Genomic DNA, 12356 nt, shown 5'->3' on the forward strand with positions numbered 1-12356 from the left:
CTCTGATTTTTGTTTTAATTGGTAATTAGAGATAAGTTATAATGAATTCAATTGAATTCAGAACAAACAAACAAACAAACAAACAAACAAAGGAGTACAAAGCTAAATGGTACAAAAATATTGACACCCATTTGCTCCATCCCCTTCCCTTTTGATCATCTTTTCATCCAAGGCCGTCATGGGTTAGTACCACTATTCACATTTGGCAACAGTGTGTCTAGACTAATGTCATGGGCATGGGAATGTCATCAAAAATCATGCAGCTGAGCAGAGGTGTCAAAAATGACAAAAGACATATTGGTGATTTTTCAGCTAAATTACCTCTTAGCCGAACATGTTTGACACGGCAAAAACAGTTGAAAATTTCAGAAAAATCCTAAAATCGCGGAATTCCGCGGAAGATTATCATCACTGAGGGATGATGGTGTGATGGTAGTTATAGTAGTGGTTGTAGTTGTAGTGGTGGTGATGGTCGGGATGATGATGTGGTGGTAGTTGTCGTAGGGATGGTGGTGGTGGTAGGGATGATGATGGGGTTGGTTGTAGTATTAATGGTGATAGGTAGGAATGATGATGTGGTAGTAGTTGTAGTAGTGATGGTGGTGGTGATAGAGATGATGATGTGGTGGTGGTTGTAGTAGTAATTGGTGATAGGGATGTTGATGTAGTGGTTGTGGTGAGTCTTTTTAAAAGGCGGAATTGTGATGGTGATGGGCGGAGATAAAACACCGTTTAGGCGGAAATCCGCCTTTAGGCGGAAGATTCTCAGCCCTGACTTCATTGTCTCATTCACGAGGGGCAGGCGATTCTCCGGATAAAGTGAGGATGGATAAATGTAAAAAGAAAAAAGATTAAAAGTACAAAATTGTATGCAATAGCATTCAATTCAGACCTGCCAGCTAACAAAAAAAAAAAGCATTTTATTTTTTATTGACAATTTAAAGACAAAAATCTGCATATAAACCCATAATGCACGAGTTGTATTTGTCACTCTAAAATACTTGAATGAACTAAAATGCAACAGGCGCTCATCAAATTCAATGGTTTAATGAATGACTGCAGAATTCCCAAAAAACGTCGCTTCATTGTCTTTGTAACATTTTCATGGCATACAAAAACGCAATAGAGTGGTCACCATTTATAATTAGTCCTCAGAAATCAAGCACTTATAACTGCATCGTACTCATAGTCAAATTCAAATTATATTTTGAAAAGTCTATGGACAACCATCAAATCTTAAAATTCCTTATCTGGAACAAAAAAAAAACAAAGACAAAAAAAAAAATAGACTCAAAAAAATACCCCCATCTAGATCTGCTTATATTGTCTTACAGGACTTAATAGCGCTTGCAACACTATAAAAAGAATGATGATATGGTGACTGATTCAATAAATAGGGAACAGTAGATTTCACGAGCACCTCAAAGATGTACCAATTTTGACATTACCTCAAAGTCTCACCGAGACACAAGCAAAGGATCCTGCTAAAACATTTACATAATGGAATAATATTCAAAACCTATAACTATAACAGTACATAACAGAGAGATGATTTACAGTATAAAAAATCATCGCAAGAAGAAAGGTACTGTATTTGACTGTCTGCCTCCCAACTAAAGACCCCGCAAGGACCAGGAAAAAAATGAGCAATCTTAATCCATAACAAAGACAGGGAGCAACATGGAAAGGGAAAACAAATATAAGGGATAGAAAAATGTGAACTCTCTGCCCAGAACCGTTCCAAGAAATTTTTTTTTTTTAATTAAAAAAATTACAAATTCTGGAACAGTCAATTTTGTCACAAGCTGGTCATCATCTCTCCATCTCAGTGCGCCACCTTGAATGTATCGTAATAAAATATGAGTTGGAATGGCTGTTGTCCTTTAAACATTTGGTCCTGGTGTCAATAGTGCATTTACCTAACTAATCTATTACTATATATTACACTCAATAGATGGAGGGGGGAGGGACAATTAAGTACTGAAAATATAAAGTAACAAGAAAAGAAAAAATATTACATATTTATTTTAAAAAATTGAGTCTAATTGCGACTAAAATAGAATTTGCGATTAATTGCTGTCAAGTGTAAAATTTTCGGCAGCGAAAAACTGCAGGGACAAAATGTCGATGGAAAATAACTATAAAATGAATGAGTCTTACAAATTTATCACATGGGTGATTTTCATGATGGTGATTAGCCCCTGTAACCCTCAGAAGCCAGTATTAATTTCAGAGTCCTGCATGGTAAGAAAAACTTTTTATTACAAAATAATAAAATTATCCACAACATAGTATGATAAAATATTAATAGCGTTGTCACTTGCATAACTCAATTGTGAAGGATTTCAACATGCAGATTATAGAGCAATTGAAAATAAATCTTAATAAGATATTCAATAATAATACTAATCCAGCGCAATCAGATACAATGAACAAATCAAGTCTTTCACTTTTTAAAACTGTTCTGGTAATAGTTGAACTATTGTCTTGCTGCATTACATCGTGCAGCCCGCCCACTGAAGACTGTAAATGAGCTGCAGATAGGCACACATTGCCTCTTCCTCTGGATGTTTTAAAATTCAGAATTAGTTTGATTGCTTTATTAAAATTGTCTTGGCAATCAAGATAGAAAAGCTGATGGAGATAATTTACTTCCGAGTTATTCTGAAATATTATAACCTTGTGCATATAATATTTTCATTTTTTTTAAATATGTAAAAGTAACAAAACACCTCCTGCCCCCGTCCAAAAACAACCTCCTACCTCTGGTTAGGGCGAACTCCTTTGCTTGAGGTCAATCGTATTTTGCCCTGCTTGCATTCATAGACACAAAAGTCATAAATTAGCCAACTTTCCTCAGGGTGATATGATGGAAGCTGAAAAACACGAAATAATATAAAAGATCATAACATAAACACCTAAATATTAAGTTAAAAATTGCAATATTTTCTCCAACTGAGACAAAGGTGTTACAGTTCAGTACGTTAGAAGAATAAGAAAGTAAGTCGAGAGTTTTCTCGAAGAACTTAAATTTGTGACGTGGTACTCAAATCAGGGACTAGGTCAAAAGCTGAATGGCACAAATGGAAAGCCAAAGGCATGTTGTTTTCAATATTTAAAGTCAATAAAAATTCAAATTCTGTGCATTCTAATATTAGGCAAACAACTACAGACCACACTAAATTGAATTGTATTAAGTAAAAGGATCTTGTCACATTCAATCAAGCTGTCATTTGAGAAAAATTACTACATTATAAATTGAAGTTCAGATCGCTTGTTTGAAGCCGTATTATGAAAATTCATGTATCTGTGTATAAGCCAAGTTTCACCAAAATCACAGTGGCAACGAGTGTCTAATATTTGCCACCAGATACACTCGTAAAATTTGAGTGTAGGCCTATTTAGCAAAATCATATATTAGGAATGGTTTATACTACATCATAAAGTAGCGCATGCCCGTCATCATCCTGCATCTTTTTTATATATATATAAATATTTAAAAAAGAATTGAGCTTTCATAAGCCGCAATATCCACCAAACATGCTCAAAGCACTTTACAAAGGATCCATGACTAGCAGCAACACGTAACAAGTAGAACGTTTCTTCTGACAGACAACGCTCTTAGCGGATAGGAAACCATACACATGAGTACAGTGAGAGAATGTGAGTCCTTGGCGAGGCTCGACCCCAAGACCTTCCAATCCGGAAGTGAGTGCCACACAGCCGCATATATCTTGGCGGTTCTTGAGAATTTGCCAAACACCTACAAACTAATTAGTAAAAAGAGGGGAGATGGGCAGAAATAGACAGACAGATACACACTCAGAGAGAGAGAGAGAGAGAGGAGAGAGGAGAGGAGAGAGAGAGAGAGAGAGAGAGAGAGAGAGAGAGAGAGAGAGAGAGAGAATAATATCAGTTGCCTGTGGTGTCAGTCCGTTTAGGAGCGAGGTGGCGGAAGAAGTAGTCTAGCACTAGTACTTGGGTAGTAGTAGTAAGTAGTAAATAGGGGAGGTCTTCTGCACGTTCCTTGAGCTAAGGAAAGTATTCCTTCAACTAACCTTAAAATAAAAAATAAAACATTGTACATTTCCAACACTTGGACCTGCACTATGACCTATAACTAAAACTAACAGACAAAAAAAAAACCCCGCTAAGACTCCTCTCCAGTACCTTTCAATATTTCAAATTGAATTATAATGGCTGCAGAAAACTAAAACAATGGTCATATAAGGAAATTTACAAATCAATCAAGTTGTTCTACAGGTTTTAAAATGAAAATATGAAGTAACAAGATATCACTCTAATATAGTGACACCTAACTAACACTAGACATCACACCAGCAGCAATGCTGAGCGGAGTAATTTTACTTTTTTCACTAGCAACCAAGTTGCCACATTGGATTTTCTTTCTTAACTTTTTTTTTTAGTGTTCTGCTAATGTGCAATCTACATTTAAAATAAAAAGTGGCATCTTTCATTTCTTCTAATTCTAAACAGACACGATTATTAAAACATGTCCACTTCACATCTCAACAACAGGGACAATTTTTTTCACTTCTTGAGGCAGTCTTTTCTTACTTCTTTTAAATTTCATTTTTTTAAAGCTTCTTTATTGATTTGTTTATAAGTTCTATTGTTCTTCTTATTATAATTTCATTGTCAATATCATTTTCATCAGCATACTTTTACGGTACTTTTACCATGTTCTTATTCTTACGCTCTTACAGTTACAGTACAGCAGAGCGATACCTAACGCAGGCCTTTAAAGTGCTACTAAATTTGAAAAATTAAAATAAAACGTTTGACAAAAGATCCACAGTTCAAAAGCTAAAACAATTATAAAGTGAAACTACCTCGAGACTCGGGGAACATCGGGGGTAAAGTCTCCCGCCCATACTGGGCACTGTGGGACTGGAAGTCTAGAGAGCTGCGCCGGTGGAACCCGTAATTTAGCTTCTTAAACAGTTCCGATCATTCAGGAGAGGAGTAGTATCTAGTTGTAGTTATAAGTAGAAGAAGAAGAAGAGAAGGAGCATGTTCAGGTTCAAGTTCAACCCTCTTAGTAGGCACTTGCAAGAAGTAGCTCTCGCGAGTTGAAAACAGGTGAGGATTTCTGTTTCCGTTTTTGAGGGGAAAAAATTTAGGAGTGATTTTAAAATGTTCATTCTTCTTTCTCAGTTGAATGAAATGGCATGTGTTATATATCATTGGAAAGGGCATAAAATTCTACATACAATGATGCTAATATTATTATCTTCCTATAGGCTGCCTCTATTCTCATCCCCCCCCCCCGGCCGATTGGATTACGGAAAAAAACGTCGCCGGCTTTTTGCGATTTGGATTTGATTTATTTTTTTTTTACAAATTACTGCATTACAACCTTTGGATTAAACATACAACAATTGTGGACTACTATTATGAAGACTAGCATCCTAGTCCTAGACTAGGGGGATGAGAATAGTCACTCCCCTTCCTATACCATGATTTTGAGAAATCTTTGCGTAAAGAGAGTAGGTAGCCTATATGTGTTTAAACGCTTATAACTTTTAAACCAGAGATGGTCCTTCTTAATAAAAAAAAATCCTTCTGAGATACATATTAAAGTAGTTTCTCTGAAAATTTCAGAGCAAAATATGTTTGCACTCAAAAGTTAGAGCTCCCCAAAAAACAAGTTATTGGCCTCGATTGTTTACAAAAGCTGCCATTTTCTTATACTGATTCACTTCCTGTCGTCTGCTGCGTTTGAGAGATAACTTCGTCAATCCACATCAAAACTTTACATCTTTATATCTTACAATATATTCCATTTATGGAAGTTATTTTTGTTTTAAATTATTCAATTAATTGGCGTTTTCATGTCCATGCATTCATTTTATAATTTACAATTCTCTTCCTTTTTTTCCGATTGATTTTTCACTGCTGATTTTGACGTTTTTCATCCTTTGACGGAGGTCTGTCCAATTTCGGGGAACGGGGGAGCGGAAGTTTTTAAAATCACCTATTTTCGATCATTTAAAACACTAATACACAACCTCAAACATTTATCAATCCATATCTCTGCTTTTATGAGGTCTATTTTCATTTTGAAAAGTTCAAAGTGAATAACTAAATGACGCCGATTCAGTGGTGTAGTTGGTCTATCTACATGTGAATAAATATTTAATTGTCGACTTTTCCAAAATTCCAATAGGTTTTGCATGTCGTGGTCTATTTTTACTTGATTTCAGCTGTTTCAGCTCTAAACTATACTTTTCTTTCTCAATAAATATTTTTTTTTCTGTTTGCAATGTATTACAGAGATGTTGAATTACCACATGTAAAACTTTCAAAGTTGTATCTGAGGCCGTTTCTGAATTATACTCGATTATCCATTGGGTTGCTGTGTTTTGGTCACATATTTTCCTATTCCTATTATTGATAGAGTTAGAGTGAGAATGACGAGAAAGATTGCCACTTAATAAAGGAAAAAATTGTCGTATCTAGTTTACTTACCTTCTTTGTTGACTTTTAAATAAAAAGTACATTATTCTCATTTTCGAATGTTTTCAAATTGGAGAAAAGATGAGAATGTCTCGTTTACCGAGAGGGCCATTTGTTTTTTGTTGCTTCACACTTCTCAAAGAAAGACCGCGAAAAGTGGAGGCTGGTCGGCGGGTCCTTGAAAGCTCACAAATGCAACTTTAAACGCATAAGAGTGCTGGGAGTAGCTACAAATAGGTAAAGGAGCGGTGGTTTGCAACTTTAAACACATAAGAGTTCTGGGAGTACAAATAGTGAAAAGCGGTAGTTTTCGCTATTTGTAGTGGTAGTACAAATAACCACTTCGTTTACAAAAACCAACAATTAAAATCGGCTGATAGGCAGACACACACACACACACAGAGAGAGAGAGAGAGAGAGAGAGAGAGAGAGAGAGACAGAGAGAGAGAGAGAGAGAGAGAGAAAGTTAGTGAAAAACAGATAGAGATAGATGGGGAGAGATATAATTTTAATTAAATTCTTTTCTTTTAAAGAGAGAGAGAGAGAGAGAGAGAGAGACAGAGAGAGAGAAAGAGAGAGAGGCATATAGGCAGACAGATAGAGAGAGCCAGAGAAAGAGAGGGAGGCAGATAGGCAGACAGAGAGAGAGAGAGAGAGATAGAGAGAGAAAGTCGGTCACAAACAGAGAGCGAGGGAGATGGATGGACAGAGATATATTTTTAATTCACAATAAAGAGAGAGTGAGAAAGAGAGAGAGAGAGAGAGAGAGAGAGAGAGAGAGAGAGAGAGAGAGAGAGAGAGAGAGAGAGAGATCCTAATTTTTCATCAATCGGGCAAAACTACACATTAAATTAATGCGATATATACGTTTAAAAAGTAATTAATTTTGTTTATAAGCATTAAATCGAGGCGTGTAAGCGCAGACTTTGTTAATTTGGACCTGTTGCGTTCAAATATGGATTTTATTTTAAGAAGAAGTGGTATTTTTTATATTGACGGGCTAAACGATTAGCTTTCGGGCTAAAAAGATCGAAGAAAATCCGCCTTCTGGTGGCAAACCCAAAATAAATATAATATATATTAAACATGTCAAATATATTAGTCTTCTGCCGACATGACATTTATACGGGTCGTCTCACTTTGTAAACATTTTACAAAACCTACCAAGGCACCACACAACAATTAAAATCGTCTGGCTTACACGATTTTGAATTTTATAAAAATCTATAAGGTAACTAACACAAAGAAAACATAAAAAAAGATAAGTAATAAGGCTAACAAAGAGGAAAGAGGAGGCGAGGAAGAAGACGTGGTAGGAGGGAATGAGTAATAGAAGATGGGGGTAGATGGTTGTGGTGGTGATGGTATGATGATGATGATGATGATGATGAAGATGATGATGATGATGATGAGGATGATGATGATGGTGATGAGGATGATGGTGATGAGGATGATGATGATGATGATGATGATGATGATGATGATGATGAGGATGATGATGATGAGGATGATGATGATGATGATGATGATGATGATGATGATGATGATAACGATGATGAGGATGATGATGATGATGATGATGATAAAACATAAACAAGATAAATAATAAGGCTAACAAAGAGGAAAGAGGAGGCGAGGAAGAAGACGTGGAAGGAGAGAATGAGTAATAGAAGGTGGGGGTAGCTGGTGGTTCTGGTAATGATAACGACGACGGCGATGATGATGAAGATGAGGATGATGATGATGATGAAGGGGAGGAAGAGGAGAAGGACGATGATGATGATGATGATGATAAAGAAGAAGGTCATTATCATTCTTCTTCTTCTTCTTCTTCTTCTTCTTATTATTATTATTATTATTATTATTATTATTTATATAATAATAATAATAATAATAATAATAATAATAATAAATAATAATAATAATAATAATAATAATAATAATAATAATAATAATAATAATAATAATACTTTATTGCATCCCAAAAAGGAAATTTTTTGTACAGACGTGTTATAATTTACACAATAAGATAAAAATACAATGGAAATAGGATGTTTATATATAAAAAAAGGAGCAGCTCTATAACCAGAGCTGCGCTTTATAATATGAATAATATCAACACTGTAAAATAGTTAAAACTGTCACTATAAATTGAAAATTGAAAAGATTGCAAAACAAATAAATTAATAAATTAATATTTATATTTTTAAAAAGTAAAAATGAGAAATAATTATATAAAATGATTACTGTTTGTTGTTATAAAGCCTAATACTGGACGGCAGAAAAGATTTTCGGTGTCTCTCTGTTTTCGTTGAAATAGAGAAGGGGCGACCACTTCTTTCTGACATAATAATTGATGGTCTTAGTGGATGATACTGGTCATTTAATATTTTAGTTATTTTATTTATACAAAATTTCTCATATAAAAGATCTTACATCTACATTATTATTATTATTATAAAATAGTAGTAGTATAAAGTAGTAGTAGTAGTAGTAGTAGTAGAGTAGTAGTAGTAGTAGTAGTAGTAGTAGTAGTAGTAGTAGTAGTAGTAGTAGTAGTAGTAGTAGTAGTAGCAGTAGTAGTAGAAGAAGTATAATAGATTGATAGTTGGATGGATTGATGACCAAGTTGATCGACCATGAAGTTCGTACTTTTATCACACCCTCGCAACATTTTGTTTATTTATTTTTATGAAATTTTTGCTATCAACGCGTCTGTTTTGTCCCAGAAATGCCAATGTTTACTGTTTTCTCATATAATTTTACGCTGCCAGTTTTCTGGAAACCCCGTATATCGTCAGTCTCTCTCTATTCTCGATTCATCCGATAACTGCTGACATCTTAAATACGATGGAGGCGATTAGCCAATAAAAAGCCAGGTCTGCGGTAGTCTGTGCTCCCCAGTGCTGCCAACTTTCCATAACCGACGTCGTTTCGTCGTTTCCGCTCGTTTCCACTTGTTTCCGGTATTATGCAGCATGCTTTCCGACTGGAAAGAGCACGTGACATAACCCGGGTCTCTGGATTTGCATCCGGTTGCGAATCTTGCAGCAGCTGTTCTTTGTACTATTTCATCCTGTCTATGTCATTTTTTTTTTTTTGGTGTAGGGCTTAGTGGATGATACTGGTCATTTAATATTTTAGTTATTTTATTTATACAAAATTTCTCGTATAAAAGATCTACATCTACATTATTATTATTATAAAATAGTAGTAGTATAAAGTAGTAGTAGTAGTAGTAGTAGTAGTAGTATAGTAGTAGTAGTAGTAGTAGTAGTAGTAGTAGTAGTATACTACTACTTAGTAGTAGTAGTAGTAGTAATTGTTGTAGTAGTAGTAGTACTACTACTACTAGTAGTAATAGTAGTAGTAGTAGTAGTAGTAGTAGTAGTAGTAGTAGTAGTAGTAGTAGTAGTAGTAGTAGTAGTAGTAGTAGTAGTAGTAGTAGTAGTAGTAGTAGTAGTAGTAGTAGCAGTAGTAGTAGCAGTAGTAGTAGCAGTAGTAGTAGCTAGTAGTAGTAGTAGTAGTAGTAGTAGTAGTAGTAGTAGTAGTAGTATAGTAGTAGTAGCAGCAGTTGTTTTTGTTATTATATTATTATTATTATTATTATTATTATTATTATTATTATTATTATTATATTATTATTAATTATTATATTATTATTATTATTATTATTATTATTATTATTATTATTATTATTTATTATTATTATTATTATTATTATTATATAATAATAATAATAATTAATAATAATAATAATAATTATTATTATTATTATTATTATTATTATTATTATTATTATTATTATTATTATTATTATCATTATTATTATTATCATGCATTATTATTTTATTATAGTATGATGATAATGATAATAATAATAATAATAATAATAATGATAATGATAATGATAATGATAATGATGATGATGATGATGATGATGATGATGATGATGATAATAATAATAATAATAATAATAATCCCACCAGGAAGATAATGTGATAGTGGTGCTTGCACTAGAGGTGGTACTGATTATAATGATGACAGTGATGATGTGGTTGTGGAGATGGTGTACTGATGATAATGTGATAGTTGCTTTTGTAGTGGGGATGGTCATGATGTCATGATTATTATTATTATTATTATTATTATTATTATTATTATTATTATTATTATTATTATATTATTATTTTATTATTATTATTATTATTATTATCATTATTATTTTATTATAGTAATGATGATAATGATAATAATAATAATAATAATAATAATAATAATAATAATAATAATAATAATAATAATAATATAATAATAATAATAATCCCACCAGGAAGACGATGTGATAGTGGTGCTTGCAATAATTTCTAACACCACTTGGGGAATTTCAAAAGTTGAAAGTGTAATTACACTTTAGGCGGAAGATTCTCAGCCGTGGACCATGGGGAGGGAGTGGCAATGATAATGGACAAATGCCTTTGTCTATACTCGACAATGATTGCTAAGCTATGGCCTCAATACTCATTTTCTCTAGTGTGCTAGTGCTATGACAAAAGTAAAAACTAACGTGCTCACGTGCGCATGTGAGTGTTTGCGTCATATTATGGTGACATACTCGTAAGGTTCAGTGAATCTTTCACCCACTGCACACTCGACTAATAATATGACAGCCGGTGTTGTTTCGTGATTGCGCAATGAGGACACTAAATGATGGAGATTGAGGAAAGGGGTGGAGGGGGTTGAAAGACTTCCTGTCCATATTAGCCTTTGTCGTACACATCCATATTGATTAGTTTATCTTATCTGGACAAGCTCAGAGACGGAGTTTATCTTAAACGTTTTGAATTACGAATGATATGGCAGAAAAATCGGGAATAGCCTCAGAGTTTATTTTAAGCGAGAGTTGATTTTAACGTAGTTTCAGATGGACTGCAGTGTAATTATTTGAGAGTTGCTTCGACAGCTGTGCCGTTTCAAGTTTGTGTATTTGAGTTTAGAAGGGTTTGTTTTATGGTTACAAGGAGAGAGAGAGAGAGAGAGAGAGAGAGAGAGAGAGAAGAGAGAGAGAGAGAGAGTGAGAGAGAGAGGGAGAGAGAAAGAAGGAGAGAGAGAGAGGGAAGGAAAGGGAGAGAAATAATGAGGGAGAGAGAGAGAAAGAGAGAGGGGAGAGAGAGAGAGGGAGAAACAGAGAGAAAAAGAGAGAGACAAGAGGGGGAGACAGAGAAAAAAAGAAAGAGTGAGAGGGGGAAGGAGAGAGAGAGAGAGAGAGAGAGAGAGAGAGAGAGAGAGAGAGAAAGAGGAATAGAATGACAAAAAAACGTTGTTGCATCTGATAGGGCGTTTGAATCTCCTGACATTGACATATTTTAAATTGGGCTCTCTTCTTTGTGTCCTTAAGTAAGACAGATAACTCTATTCAACTCCAACTCCAGTAAATAATTTTAAACGTAATTTTTCACACAGCGCAATATTTACATACTGTGCATAAATCGCACTACAAGGGGGAGAACAAGCCGTAGCTTCAACGACACTTGGCGTATAGAGCAAATTATAACTTCTGCTTGGTGTCATGCTATTGAATTTATTCGACAACGATTACGGTGTTACTAATATGAAACTCGTGTATGGTGAGAAAGTGTTAGTTAAGACTTGTCCATGGATCAACGTGACGTATTTGATAAAAATAAAACCCCGGCCATTTCTTTGCAACGTTCTCAAACTGTTCATAATCAAATTATATAGGGTTTTAGTTTAGATACACATGACCTACTTACCGACTTCGTGGATGAGACCATGGGGAGGAAGTGGCAGGGATAATGGACAAAGACTTTGGCCTAGACTCTACTATGATTGTTTAGCTATGGCCTCAATACCCA

At 34.4% G+C, this 12356-nt stretch overlaps 1 long non-coding RNA gene across 2 annotated transcripts in view; it reads right to left on the reverse strand.

Annotated features, from left to right (window-relative positions):
• The window catches only part of LOC144962216 (uncharacterized), a 23392-nt gene extending 16808 nt beyond the window's left edge, over positions 1-6584 (reverse strand). The window contains exons 1-3 of one of the 2 annotated variants that reach the window (XR_013643400.1): positions 6493-6584; positions 2764-2876; positions 2161-2237 (exon numbers count right to left, since the gene is read on the reverse strand). This is a non-coding gene — a long non-coding RNA (uncharacterized LOC144962216). Of the gene's footprint in view, positions 1-2160; positions 2238-2763; positions 2877-4853; positions 5281-6492 lie in introns of those variants that run through there. The other variant, XR_013643399.1, reaches the window with a different exon arrangement.
• Positions 6585-12356: the final 5772 nt, after the last annotated feature.

The sequence above is a fragment of the Berghia stephanieae genome, unplaced genomic scaffold, assembly GCF_034508935.2.
Source record: "Berghia stephanieae isolate SIO BIC M18660-M18661 unplaced genomic scaffold, UCSD_Bste_1.3 scaffold7, whole genome shotgun sequence".
Lineage (NCBI taxonomy): Eukaryota > Metazoa > Mollusca > Gastropoda > Nudibranchia > Aeolidiidae > Berghia > Berghia stephanieae.